Source organism: Uranotaenia lowii, chromosome 3 (genome assembly GCF_029784155.1).
Source record: "Uranotaenia lowii strain MFRU-FL chromosome 3, ASM2978415v1, whole genome shotgun sequence".
NCBI classification, from domain to species: Eukaryota; Metazoa; Arthropoda; class Insecta; order Diptera; family Culicidae; genus Uranotaenia; species Uranotaenia lowii.
Window position 1 is genome coordinate 279,473,540 of NC_073693.1, and position 15,833 is coordinate 279,489,372.

General features: G+C 35.0%; 1 long non-coding RNA gene across 1 annotated transcript; it reads left to right on the forward strand.

The window, feature by feature from the left end:
• The first annotated feature begins 883 nt into the window (after positions 1-883).
• LOC129750718 (uncharacterized) lies at positions 884-2,035 on the forward strand. The gene is made up of 4 exons (XR_008738469.1): positions 884-1,202; positions 1,270-1,408; positions 1,723-1,845; positions 1,909-2,035. It is a non-coding gene; the product is annotated as an uncharacterized LOC129750718 (long non-coding RNA).
• Positions 2,036-15,833: the final 13,798 nt, after the last annotated feature.

Genomic DNA, 15,833 nt, shown 5'->3' on the forward strand with positions numbered 1-15,833 from the left:
AAACAGACGTCAAATTTCAAGTGTCTTTTTCTGGCAGCTTTGAGCGCAGCTGTCTCTCTCTCTTAATACCACAAAGTGTTATTGGCATCCCGCTTGCGCTGTAAAATAGGCAAATACAAATAGGAAACGTTTCACTGCCATTTTATTTTCGTTTCGTTCTTGTATCTAACAGCCGTTCAGCAGTTGCGAGCAAAAAAAGCGCAATGTACGCAAGTCGAAGTTTTTTTAATTGTTTCAGTTGTGTTTCGTCCACGAGTAAATTATTTGACGTAGAGGAAACACCATTGATGAGTAAGGTAAATAAACTGGTAAACAAATTTTAATTTAGAATAAAAAAGAAGACTCAAACTTATTTTCATGACTTTTTCTGCATAATATTTACGTTCAGTGTCAAGAATTGACGTGTTTTAAATTGTCATTTTTTGTTATTTTACTCATAACCACATATTCCACATTCAGACAATCCCTACATTCAAATTGCTCACATCCATAATTTTTCAATAGCAACGCAGGAGCCGGTGAAAGACCGGAACAAAAATCCATTCCTTATTCGAGCAGTTCTTGCCAATCTGTCCCACCACCTCCATAACCAGCATAAACAAACCATCGTCATCATCATCAAGTGGTGTTGAACTTCATCCTACGCCTGGCGGGATCGGAACTTTGATTGGCTTCATTCCAGCGCCAATTCAAATAATGACCAAAATCGTTTTCATCCACTCCATCAGCAACATCAGCAGCTTCATCTTCATCATCCCCCATCGCACTAGACTCATCAAACAGCAACCTGAATCTTCTATTGGGTATCGATTTTACTCCAACCCCACATACTCAGAGCTCGAAGACCAACATTCGCGACGATGATCAAAATTCATAAGTGAGGTCCTCACCTCTACCAAAGTTTAATCTGTCTCAGAAGTGGTCGCAATGAATCTCGGCAACCCGGCACCAACATCCCGGTTGCAAGCTTAAAGAAAAGCGTGCCACAGGTTGATCCCGCTGCTGGATCGATTTTAACCGAAGCCTCGTTTAGTCAAAATCCGGGATCAACCGGTGTCTGAACCCTTTGAGGATCAGTCCACTCTCAAGTAGTTCCACAAGAGTTCGAATGGTTGCAAAAGTTTGTCGATAGTATGGACATGAAAACGTTGAACGGAACCACCCCGCTCGATGATAAGTGGAATGAACTGCAGAATTTTCTGGTGAGAATTATTTTTAATTCTTATTTCAATTATTGTCATTTTAATAAATTTGAAATTTCGTTACCAGGTCAAAGACGAATTCAAGTGACATGTTAGTGTGGCTCGACTGTTTCGGAAAAAAATTCGTTCCATGGATTGTGTGCCATACAATCAAGCCCGGATAAAGCTACCACATCCACTGATACATAAATGCAGCATTTGTTAAGGTAAATTGTATTCATGTAAAAAAGCTTACAAGTTAATTTTTGTTTAACCTTTGTATTTTCGTAAAGATGTTTATCTGAAAATTTTAAGACTATTGTCTGTGAATTCTTTTTTATTCGTTTTGTAATGAGTCGTTTTTCTCGTTTTCATTGTTTGTAAATTTTACAATTTTGTCTAACTACCTAGTTAGATAAGGACAAAACGTTAAGTGAGTCAATTCTACAGTTCAAAGATGACTATGGACGCTAGAAATCATTGATTAGCAGTCTTTTCGGGAATACAATGATACTCGAATGAGATTATTTTTCTCTTACAGGAACTTGGATTTGGCAGAAGACAGATAATTCTTACGCAGACTCCTCTACAAAATACCGTAAATGACTGCTGGTTTGGTCTCAGAAATCGACAGTTATCGTTTGCCTGAATACACCAAATTGAGGTAGATCAAAATTTCATAATCCACGTTTCAACCCTTTCTTTAACAAAATTGTGTATTTTTCAGATACTTGACACTTCTTGGCCAACGAAAATCAACCAGGAGCTTAGCTACATAGACGTATCTTTCCGGCTGATCAAACAGTTTGATCTGTCGCAATGCATCGAACGGGCGCTACGGGCAACAATTCACGGTTCAGGTGTTCCGCTACGTAACGCTGGTACAGAACAAATTGTGGCCTAAACTCTACGCCAAGTATCTGGTAAGGATTGTCCAGAATGTGATTGGGGCCTATTGGCAGCAGAACCAGGAATTGAAACAGATGATTCCCATGACAATGTTCAAGTAATTTATTAATAAATGGAATTTTGAAATTACAATTTATTAACAGCTTTGATTTATGAATTGATTTGGTCGTCGTAAATGAATGTAAGTGTTAATTCATAATCATTTCCATGAGTTTAGTTGTTCCACCTCAACTCAAAATATTCTTCTTTTTTAGGTCTATATTTCATAACTTGGTAGCCAAAGCCATTTTTTATTGAATATTGACCAAAGCCGTTAAATTTAAGGTTATCATAACCGGAAATAGTAAAACGTTCAGTAATTTCAGCCTATGATGCACAGCGCATAACGCGAGATGATCAGTGTCTCCAGATAACACTTGAAACGAAATTTGTTTATTCTGACGAGCACAGATGACTGTTTTTTATAATCATTAATTTTAAGATACCTTTGAAATTTTTATAATTTTAAAATATCATTATTAAGTCCATCAGAATTGAAATATTTCGCTTTAAGTGTTTTCTGGAGACTCCGATAATCTCGCGTAATGCACTGAGCATCATAAGCTGAAATTACCGAACGTTTTAACGGTTTTCGGTAATAATTACCGAAAAAAAATCAGTTTTCGGTAAATATAGACGACATTCCGGTAAAAGCTACCGAGTTTTCGGTAGAAATAACAGATTTTTCGGTAAAATTTAGTGGTATTTCAGTAATAATTACAAACATTTCGGTAAAATCCACCAGTTGTTCGGTAAATATTACAGAACATTTACAGATTTTCGGTAAAAAAATCACAGTATTTCGGTAATATTTACCCGCATTTTAATAGCAATTACAGGTATTTCGGTAATAATTTTAGGTATTTCGGTAATAATTACTGGTACTTCGGTAACTATTCCGGTTGTTCGGTACATGTTAACGAGCTTCTATATAGTTTTCCGGTTAAAAATTACCGCCCTTTCAGTAATAACTACAGGCATTTCGGTTGTACAACACCGTTGTTCGGTAATATAACGAGCTATCACGTTGACAACTGTCAATAATTTGACAGATGATCTTAGTCATGATCAGTCGAGTTTCGGTAATGTTTTACCGAAAAAGGTCTGTAATATTTGACAGCTGTCACTTCTCTGCCATGAGAAAAATTACCGAACGGTTTAACGAACTCCACATGTTAGGATTTCGGTAAAAAAATTACCGAACTCGGTAATTTTCGTTTACTGTGTAGCAGCGAATTCGACTCGATGAAGTCAACTGAATAATAGAGCTACAGCTTCACTTGTTGCATCTTCTATTTGGCCTATTGGTAAGGTGTCGGAGAGCTAATTAGTAGACTAGAGTTCGATTCCTGGTCAAGGTGAATTTATTTTCGTTTATCATTCATAATAGATGCATTTTGCACTAAACGGTAAGGCGTTGATTCATCAAACAATGCAATAACAAAATAATCTAGATCTGTTTGTAGAATTCAAACTATTAACACATGCTCATACTTTATGTTTCTGATGTTTTGTTTGACGGATGATGCTACTAGCCGTATAATCTATATACATAAAAATAACTCCCTCCCTCTCTCATGAAGGGGGGAGGGGCTTCCCAAAAATAAGACAATTTTTTTGCATAACTTGAGAACCAATCAAGTAAATGGTATCAAATTTGGCATGGGGTGGTATTTGGGAACGAGGAATATTTCTAGACATATTAGGTACCCCTCCCTCCTCTCAGTGGGGTGATAAGAAGGGGGAGGGGGCTTTCTTACAATTTTTCATAAAACTCGAAAACTAATCAAGATATTTTAACAAAATTTGGCACTGGAAGGTAATTGGATACGAAAAATATGTCAATGATTTTTTGAGACCCCTCCCTCTTTCCAGAAGAAAGGGAGAGGGGGCCTCTTTTAAACTTTTTTACATAAATCAAAAATTAATAAAGGAAATGGAACCAAATTTGGCATGGGAGGGTATTTGGATACGAAGAACATTTCTATGATTGTTTGAGACCCGTCCCTCTTTCCAGTAAGGAAATATAAAAGGGTAAGGGGCCTCTTTTATAATTTTTTACATAACTCAAAAACTAATTAATCAAATGGAGCCAAATTTGGCATCAAAAAGTATTTGAGTACGAAAACTTCTTTTATGAATATTAAGTTCTCACCCATTCAATGGGGAGAACGGAAAGGGGGATGGTTCTTCCTTTCAAGGATATTCATAACCCAAGAATTCACTACGCAAATAAAACAAAATTTGGCATGGGATGGTACTTCAATACGAGGAACTTTTCTATGTGAAACAAATCCTTTCTGGCAGTAGTAGAATAGAATTGGGAATACAGGAAGGGAAAAGGAAAGCTTATATTAAACTTTTTTTTACAAAATTCGAGAAATGGAAAAAAAACTTACCATGGAAAATCATTTTGATATGATTCTATGATTATCTGACACACCATCCCCTTTTCAATGACTAGGTACATAGGAGGAGGGAGGTGAGCCCAATACAATTTTGTTAGCATAAGTTCTCAATTAATGCTAACGAAGCTACGAATGGAAACAAATATGGCATGGAAAGGTATTATGTTACGAGATATTTTTCAACGATTGTTATAGACCCTCACGCTTTACAGTGTTGCCAGATTGCCCGGTTTCATCCGGGTTTGCCTGGATATTCAATACAAAATTTGACAAAAGTCAGGCACAAATCGACAAGTCAAGCTGTAGCTCTATTGTTCAGTTGACTTCATCGAGTTGAATTCGCTGCTAGATTATACGGCAGAAAACGCTCATCTTGCCCTGAATGATAGTGCTCTGTTCGCCCCAGGTCAACAAATTTAGGTAAAAACACGTTTTAAAATTGATTAAAGTGAAAAATCGAAAATTTTATGATGGTGAAAATTGAGAAACAATGTGTAAATCATGTTGCAGTGCGTACATTTCGGATCAAGCTGATTTAAATGTCATAAAAGCTTATTTGGTGGTGCTCAAAAATTATACTATTTTCGTCACTTGAGAACCTAGCTGGTTATTATTTAATATTTCTGTAAAGATGAAAAGGATATTTTATTTTCGGTAAAAAATTAATATTATAGGTAGTACGAAACAAATCCTCAAGAAAATTTGTTTAAGAAAATACGTACTTTTGTAGAAAAACGGTGTTCGGAGGTGCTCGTTATGCCCTTATCTTCCCTATATTTGTTTTCGAATAGAGCATGATTTTAAAACATTTTTGTTTAAATCGTCTACTGCATAAATTATGAAAAAAAAGTAATAGAAATTTTCTATGGTTGGTGGAAATAATTTTGTAATCCCCAACAAAGTTTTTTCATTCCCGGGAAAATGAAAACGGCCCGGAAAAGATCAGTCTAGTACTGTCTTCACGAAAACATGCACCAAGTTCAACTTGGGTACGAAATTCCAGGCGCAAGATGAGCTTGCATACATTTTTATACATAAATTTAGTTAGAAAAGCAACCCGAACGTAAATGTTGTACTTGGGTGTACTAGAGTCACTCTAGTACAGTAATGCTGTTTGGTATCCGGTGATCAAGTTAATCCTTTTAAAATATTTTAAAGCTTGTTTTTCTACCTCATTTTCTACCATTTTTTACTCTCATTAATTCACAATCCGATAATTCATATTCACGTTGTTGACCTCAGATGTGACTAGTACGAAATTCAAATTAAAGTGTCTCGAAAGTAGGTATATTGGGCCAATCAAGTTGGTCTTGTCGAACCCATTCAACCATCATTTGTTTATTTTTGATCGATTGCTGCTAAATCAGTGCAATTCTCATGTTTATTTTCTTTTATAATCTGTAGGTATTTATTTTGATACATCCCAACATTGTGACAAAATGCTCTCGAAACGGGCGCGCACCAAATCAAAAGGAAAAGCTGTTTTTATTTGTCACAACACTGGCAAAAACCGACATCAAAGAACATCGCCTCGTCGTGATCGGAATCGTTTTCCAAGCATCGTTGATGAGTTTATCTTCAAAGCAGCAGCGAGATGTTCACATCGATGGTCAATGGGCCAGCATCAAACGCCATCTTATTTTGATGGGACCACAGCAATGTTTCGTTTCGGAATAAAAAAAAACAAAACCAACAACATTCGTCGGATTTATGATCGATTACGATGCCATGGCCTAGCGCTCACACTTATTGTTAGCACGTCCAACGAGGGTCATCAAACGACATCCTAATCCTGAAGTAGATTTTTTTTCATCCTGGCTTTTTGATGGTGCTGTTACAGTTATTGTTTGCTATCTTGTTATGGTATAGGTTCCGGTTCATGTGAAACAAACTGGAACATAACCGCAAATGTTCTCCCCCGAGAGCCGCCGAAAGCCGCCATCGCTGACGGAAATATGATTTATAACGATTATTGCTAGTGTTAACCACCACTCTGCACTGTATTATTATGACCCAAGCTGAATCATGGACACATCAAGTGTCAAGGAAACTGATGGGATTGAAAAAAGAAGGCCGTAAAATAATGTTGATTTTATTACAATTTTGGTAATGTGTTTTTTTTTTCGATCATCCTAATTATCCTACAAACACAAATTGATCTATCGAAAATACATTTGTCAAACCGTTGTCTGTCACATTCTGCGCCTTTAATATGCACAACATTTTGATCAATGCCCGAAGTATTTCTTTTCCTTTTTATTCAAAATCACTGAAGACAAAAATATTCAGACTGTTAATTTATTCTGTTTGATTTGTAGATTATTTAATCTTTCACAGCGCTTGGATAGATTTTATCAAAGACGATTCTATTCCTTACTCCCAAGGCATTCAATTTCTGTTACTCGGAACTTTTTGAACGAACTCTGTGGTTCTGTGCAAGCCTGTCGGTTCTCATGGTTCTCCGCGGTCACATGGCACAGGGCAGACGGGACCCGGACCCATACATTGAATAGCAAAGCTACGCTCGGTTGAATTGTGCCCCGGAAGGATACGGTTCAGTCACAGAGAATGGATGGCTGAACGTACAGAAATAATTTGAACTTTTGGATTTTGTACAGAGCATAAATAAATTTCATATAGATTTTTTTTTTCAATGCAATTCGAATAAAATTATCATTAATTGTGCAAATAAGTTTTGTATAATTTAGAATCGGATCGCTTATGATTAAGGTAATAACGTCACCGTAAGGATATTACGTACAAAATTGGTTTAAATAAGTTATTTATAGGGTTTTTATATATACTTACAAATATAATAAGGTTGCCAGATTGCCCGGCTTTATCCGGGTTTGCCCGAATATTTAATACTTTTAGCAAGTCTTATAAAAATAATCATGAAAGGATTTTTGGAAGCCTAAAATACGATTCAAAATTTATCGATGAGTTTTGATGAAAACAACTTTTTTTTTCTTGATTTTTGTAGAGGAATTTCTGATTTTTGACAAAATTGGAAATCGTATGCCCGGATTTTGCTAGGTTTTTATATAAAAATTGCCCGGTTTGTCCGGCCCGGATACGTGCTGAAAAAATTCTGGCATCCTTAATATATAAATATAAAAAAGAATATTTCCAAATTTTGAACTGTTTGTCGAATTCCTCCAGTAAATTTATACACAGTGGCATTATCAATTGAAATTGAAAACGTTGATTTGCACCCTTTTGTCAATCTCCGATTGACTATTGTCCAATATCTTTCGGTGGGACGAAAATGTGAGAAGTTTACATTTTCACTGGGCCTTCGTGTGACTGAAAAACGGGAAAACTATCTCTCTCGTTCCATCTTGGATAACTTTGCATAGGGGAGGAGCGGGCTATATGCGCCTATTAAGCAGAACACTGATTTAATCAAATATAACATCGGATATGTATGTATGTATGTATGGTTCCCCCATTCGGTAGCAAGGTCCAGCCTATGTCTGTGTGGCTTGGCCTTCGAATTGCTTCTCAGGCTTCCACGGCCGATGGTTCGTCGAGGGAAGTCATCCAACCTTCAGAGACCTACAATGGTTGGCAATCCACTCCGCTCGCAATAGTCTCTTCAGATTTACCCCAGATGCATTCCCCCTGAAATATATAATTATTTACACAATGAGAACACATCTTATCTGTCGGCAACTTATGGGATTCGAACCCAAAAAATTTTCTTGCCGATACCGGGAATCGAACCCAGTACGCCTGAGTTACCAGATTCGCACCAGCCTATCCACTATCCACTATCCACCACATCAGCGCTCATCAAATATCACATCGGATATGTTTATAAAAACTATATACTCGTATGCAGACATCTGTTTTCTATACATTGGAGTAATTTTTCTGTAAAAATTTTCTTCTATTTCCAAGAAAACGATTTTATTATAAGTCTTATCTAAAACCCCGCACCTCAACCCGTGCGGGCTAAATGCGCCTATTTATTTTTTGAGCAAAATTTCTGTTTTTTGGGCAATTTTTCCGTATAATTTCATTGAAACTGCTAGAAAGTAATAATTTCCGTACGTCAAAGTTGAAGTTTTATAAAAATCTATGTATATTATAATTTTATGGAATAAAACAAAAGTTAGGGTTGCCATACTATGGAGGCAGTTCATCCATAAGAAAAACTTTATCAAATCTGTTTTTAGATCTTCAATTCTCTCTTAAGATGTTATTCAGAGCTTAGATTTGAAGGTTCAATGATAAAAATCATTTATTTATTCTGTTTAACCTGTTATTTTAGGATGGAGGCATTTTACAAACATGATGGGGGCATACATAAACACTCTATTATTCCACTAATAATCAATATTATACCTCCACTAAAGCTGACATATGTTTTATTTAATAAGTTCATTTGAGTAAGAAACAAAACCATCCTAGTTTTTGTTTTAAACTTCTTTACGTATAATTTTTAAAAGTCTAAGTATTACATCAAAACGTATCAAAACCTTGTATGATTTTTTAATTTTTTTTGAGTTTGTAAATTCATAAAATTCTTTCTTGTCTTATGTTCTAAGCGTATCACCCTCAAAATGCATTGGTCAGATAAGCTGTCTAGTCAGCCATTTCATCAAACAGTCGTAGGGTCATTTAATCCGATAGGCCTACTTAGGAAACATTTCCCCTACGTGTACCAATCATGACAAAATTTCCACCAATAGGTAAACAAACACGCAGTAAATTGAAGAAAACGGCTCGATACTAAGTGGCACAAACCCGGGATTGAAAATCAAGCTAATTTGAGCCAGTTTCACTGCTCAATTATTCCATAGCTTCGCTTACAAAGCAATCGACGAGGCTCCTATCGTTTTTGTCTCCGGAGCTTCGTATGCAAGTTCTCTTTTGGAAAAAATTTTTAGCTCTTTTTTGGCTCGCGAGCGCGTTAGCGTCATGCCTCCAGAGAAGCTTGAGCTTGTTGGCTCAATCGATTCAAATTTGTAAAGCTTGTTTCACTAGTACCATTCGAGCTAACGCCTGCTTTTTTCTGTGTACTAACTATGAAAGGGCTTGTTGCAAAGATTATTAGAATCAATAGATGGAATAACGCCTTACGAAAGGGTTTGTCGCGTGGATTATATAAATCAATGTAAAGAGTGTTCGGATCAAAAGGCGGTCAAACTATATTGTGTATAAATCGATTATTTGTTCATTAAAAAAAAACTATCCTTCTTTTCGAAGTTCAATATGCATAAAAAAGGAAAAAATACTCAATTAAGATTCCGGTCGACCTAGTTTGAATTGACGAGACTTTCGTTTGACGTATGTCATCAGATTTTGTACAGTCACCTTATCCAGTTTCTTCGGCGCAGAACGCCAGTTTGCTTTGAACTGCTTCTCGCTGTTTACAGTTTTTTGGGTCATCTTACGGTTTTGTCCAATATTTTTCGATTGGAAGAACTTCTGATGTATTGAGAGGGATCTTATCCTTGAGCACAACCTGAGTGTTGTTAACGCAAACCACTTCATTGCCTTTTTTCATAATGACAGGATGCCAAATCCGGCCAAAACAGCACAGACAAGTCATGTTTCTTCGGGTTCCCTTCTTCATTTTAAAATTTTTTCCTAATTTTTAAGTTGCAGCTTGTGGGGGTAAAACGCTTGTTCATAATTACCCCCTTATCTATGGGGTAATTATGAAGACTGTAACGATTCTTGTTATGTGATGACTTTTGATATTAACTTTATTCCTAGATCGAAACCACATCTAAAGAGTGCATTATAGTGAGTTTTGTTGATTTTTTAAATTTACTGTTGAGAAATTATAGTTTATTTTCAGTTTTACATAGCTGAAAGGCATCCTTTCATAAAATCACAGATTCAAAATTTTTTTAATATTAAAAAGCAATGTTTTAGGCTTATTTTCAAGGTTTGGATGGTCACCGTTATTTTGAAGGTAAAATTAAATTTTAATCATAAATATCCCCAGATCCCGGCTTCCTAGTTGTCGGAAAACGTTTCCTGAACACTTTTATTACTTTGGTGACGGTTGATTTCACCACATTCAACGATTTTGCTATTTCTGCGTGCCTGTAGTTTGGATTTCCATGACGCATGTACAAAATTCTGATCCGTAGATCCTCTTGTTTGGACGCCATTTTGAAACTAAAGACTTTATTATAGAACAAGGAGCTAAAATAGAGAAAACAAGACAAAACCTATTTGCTATTTTTTGACCACTTACCCAAGGAATATTGAAAGAAGGTAGTGCCGAGAGCCATATTGGATTTTTTTCGTGACGTGTCACTGTTGCCAAGCTGTCGAAGGTTTATATACTGGTAGAACTCAAATTTCAATGTTAAACACATTAAAGAACTAAATTAAAATCCAATTTGATTCGGATTATGTTGTAAGGCCACTATTTGATTGTGCTATGAGGTTTCTTTGTGTTTAATAGACTGCAGTGTGTATTATTCTTGAATTTGTTATTGAATGCACAGTCATGCTCTATGTGAAACGAGCAAAAATAATAATTTTCCCCTTTCAAAAAGTCTGATTGGTAGTTTATGGCAGTGCACCTCATCGTCATGATTTGAATCTAACATGGTGTACCATATGAATTTCTAATTTAGAACAATTAACCCCAATAAAACCATTGCAACTTTGATTTACTAAATTCCAATAAAATATTGTGGTTGGATTCGAAAAATACTATTTTTGGTTATTTTATTTTATCAACGGTTCAAACCTAACTGATTTCAACATTTATAAGCAAAATTTTGAACTAATTATCAAGTTTTGTCAATTTGAGTTAGGATACCCCAGCAACTTCAATCGTCTGAATTAAAGCAAAACAATTACTACATTCAACTTTTTTAGCATCAGTCTTGAAGAACAATAATATTTCTAGAATTGTGTGCCTTCAAAGTTGAAAAAATCTTCAATTTTTTTAATTGCTAACAAACATTGTAAAAATTCCATATAAATTCACAGATTATTGGCAAAAGTGACGTCACAGGCGGTACTAATACTAAAGCAAGGCTGCCTCAGCACTACCTCCTTTAAATATTTCTTGCCACTTACCTTATTCTCTACACATTACTATTTTTCTAACATGTCAAACCTGTGCTCAATCAAAGCAATCGTAAAAAAGAACGCATAAAATAAACTAGAAAGAAAAACTAGGAAACTTGGACAATTTTACTTCATCAATTACTTACCTCCCAATCACAAATCATCTCTGATTACAAAATTTGTGTTGCTGTTACAGCTGCAAATAAATTTGTATTTTTCTATCAACGCACTCTTTGATGACGAGATAGACCGGTCATTATACGGAACAAAACAAATAAAAAAAAATAACAAACTCGAATCAACTGTAGTAAAGAGTGTAACTGATAAAAAAGCTTGTGAAATTTGAGAGATGACCCATTTAGTTTACCTGTAGTAGTGCTTTCTGAAGTAACTAATTCGAAGAACATACCAATAGATTTAAAAAAAAAATATTGAAGAGGGATGAAAGAAAAAGGAGCTTCAAACTTACAACGACTTTTGGTGCGAACGGACGGTTTTTATCAAGTGCGGTAATAAATTTTCAATTGACCTTTTTTTGAAGATCAGAAATTAGGGATAATCATGGAATCATGGAGAGCACTAATGTCGAAAGCCAAACAGAAGCATCATTCAACACAAACACACACCTACAAAATGAGGGGTTGTCTGAGTTTTTACATGAATGATTAGAAAAAATACAGCGAACTGAAGTTGACCAATTTTTTGATCCGAACACCATTTGCGAAGATTATAAAAATAAATGTTGGACGGTTCTAGTAACTAGTAAAAATAAATTTCACTTTTTCATACACGAAAAAAATGGCATGGGTTTTTCAAAAACAGGATCATGATAATTTTACTATGTCCACCTAATATTTTTCACCACGATTTAGTATTTTGTACCAGAAATCTGGGCTAAAGTACTACGACATAGTATTTTTACTATGCGTTTCGTTCAACGATCAATTTATGATCAAAAAGTGGGCCTCCCACCTAGCCAACTTCCAATCCCGGCTCGAATCGATACAAAATCCTACTGCAAGTGCTGGAGCCGGAAGCCGAATTTTACTCGGTGGCACTTTGATTTCCAGAGAAAACTTGCCTAAAGCAGGCCGTTGATGGGGTTTGCGAAAACGACGAGTTCTGGATAACTTCAACTAATTAAGTAGCGGGATGCAGAATCAGCACATCGATCGGTCCAGAAGATGTAGTCTATCAGGTGAGTGAAACTGATTTTCTAATCAACCTACTTTGTATTAGGGTAAATGATCTTGAGCGGAACTAAATGGTACAATTCGACGCAACTCGGAATAGTTGATCAAGCGGTATGGCTATGGGTTTTATCCGAACAAAATTTTTTTCCATTCAACGGATAGATCTTGGTTTCTGCTTTCTAATGATGATTTTTAGAAAATTTTGGAGTAAATCCTAATAACTCTAGAGCTATTTTACTGAAGTAAGAATTCTGATCTTGAGCGGAACCAAGCCGATCTTGAGCGGAACTAAAATATGATCTTGAGCGGAACCATTTTCTTCTGTCAACATTTTGGAAAGCTCTTATTCCAAATACTTGTGTTACTGTGAAAACTTCATTTAATTTTTATCTTTGAAGATTTAAAAGTTAAAAAAATAATGTTTTTATGTAAAAAAAGAAACTTTGCGTCCCTAAGTTGTTCTTAAAATATCCGTTCAATGTATTTCTGGCTAAAAAAAAAAGGTGCAATTTTCACTTTTATTTGCTGCATCCTATTTTGAATCGATTCCCTGAACTCAAATTTAGTTTTTTTATCTCAAAAATTAAATTCGTAAGTATATCTGATTGATTATTTGAATGTGAGTGTTTAGGGTCATCTAGCCCCGAACAACCTTTGAAGGTAACGACAAAGTCAGTAATACAAAAGAAGATGCCTTAAATTACAGATTTTGCAAAAAAAACTGTACATTGCCCTATTCAATGTTTTTGGGAAAAAAATCTGATATTTTGGGATTTCTTATTCTCTTTATTCCTTTAATTTCATTCAAATTCATGATAAATTGGATCATTTTTATATTTTAGTTGGGAAAAATCAGTTTGCGTTGAAAATCTTTTCAAACTTTTCTAATTCAATGTAAGAAACCTTAATTTTACATTGACAACAACAAAACTATAACTATGAAAATCCATTCGAAATTAAAAAATTCTATGAAATCTGAAACTATTTCGAAATCTCATGTTCTATGAAACAGATGCTGTGAAAAAGTTTCCTCAAAATTCTAAAAATTACAGATTTTTTTGTGATTTTTGCAACCTTTCTCTAAGCAACTTATTCATAGAATAAAGTTTATAATAAATTCCAGTTTCTTATGAATCACAATATTATTTATTTATATTAAAAATTTATGGAAACGTTAATTATTTAGATCAATTGATAAAACAATTATTTCTCAAACCGATTCCTAGTTCGAGCTCAAGTGTAAAATCAAACACAAGGCAATCGGATAGATTTTCAATATCAGGCCACCAATTGAATCATGGAGTATTATAAAAAATCTGACTCGGTGTGCTTTGCTAAGTTTGTAAAACTGAAGGAATATGTGTCAAAAAACAATTAGATTTTTTGTTTATTAGGTATTATATCGTTTTCAATAGTAATTCAACATCTAAAACAACCTCTTTAAATGAAAGCTACGAACAGAAATGGCAATGAAGATTAATCCTTATTCTAAAATAATGACTTAACTTTATTGACTTCGTTAGTTCTCAAATTATGCCCAAAAATATGTATGAAAACCTTTCTCTTCCTTCGCGTCGTCCCTCTGAAAGGAAGCATCAAAAACACAATTCTTGTACCCCAAAAAATTATTTTTTTTGTGCATCTGGTTTGGTACGCTGTGACACCAATTAATTAATTTTGGTTCTATTCGAACTTAATTTTACATCTTTTCTTTCCCTAAGCCGATATAATAAGAAATATACAAAGGTGCTGCATACATTCAGGGGTAAAAACCACGTGTGAGACATTAGGCATAAGGCAACGCACCTAGCGGTTTATTCCGGAAGCTAGTAGTTCCGCTCAAGATCAAAGATGGTTCCACTCAAGATCATATTTTACTTTTGAAAATTACGCCATTAATGGGTATTTTGACGGAAAACTTGTTAGAAAAACCCGAATTATGCTTTTTTATGAGTTTTTCTACCATTTTAGTTATTAAGAATCGGTTCATAACGGTCAAGGGTTACATAAATTGACGTTCAAAGTCAGCGTAAATTGTTGAAAATTGCAGCAGAAATGCGTATGTTTTTAAATCTTCTAATAATATTATTTCAGTTAATAAATTTTAGCAAAAATGTCAATGCTTTTATGAAAGGATCTTGAAAAAGTGTTTTTTCAACACTTTTATAAGATTCATTAACAATCATTGCCTAGATCTTAGGAAAAGTAAATGGTTCCGCTCAAGATCAGATTTCGACTAGTTCCGCTCAAGATCATTTACCCTAATTAAGCCAACAGAATTGTTTTTTGTAACTTTTTTATAAACCGTATTCCTTTATTTAATTTCTATCGGAAGATTATCATCCAACACTTCCCGGAACGATGGCTTCAAAAAGACTGCAAAACATCCCAAATCGGATTGGAAAAACACGAGAATCAGCGATTTAAGCGAAAGTTGAAATCATTAACTTCAGGGGGGGGGTAGGGTCTAACACTTTAAAAAAATCGATTTTTTTATTTTTTTATTTTCTTATTGTAAAACATTTCAAGAATGTTGTGTCAAATTTTCAAGTCAATTGAAGCAAAACTGTAGAAGTTATAGGCCTTTATCTCCTCCTATCTAATACTGCAAGAAAGCAAGAGCAGAAACTTAAAACGCGTTTTTCTCGAAAGCACATTTGTAAAGTCCGTGGACATCGTCATTTGAAAACTACTTATCCGATTCTTTTCAAATTTGGAACATATTTTCTACATATAAAATACCAGACCCCAACGTTTTTCTTTTTTGATTTTTTTTTACTTTGGGGAGATTTTACAGGTGAAAAATGGCGGATTTTTAAGTGAAAAATCGTAGTTTTTACTTCAAACAGCCACAAAAATTTCATAAAAATATTTTTATGTTAAATAAAAACGTTGGGGTTGTAACGGGGGGGAAGGTAGTAGGAGGCAATTCCTTAACGATCCTCTACTTCATGCGCCAGGTACCCGAGAATACCGTGGAGTAGCAATTTGTCCCTATAGAAATACCCGTACCCAGCCAGAGACCTCAGGGCAGGCCTTAATCGCAAGAACACGTT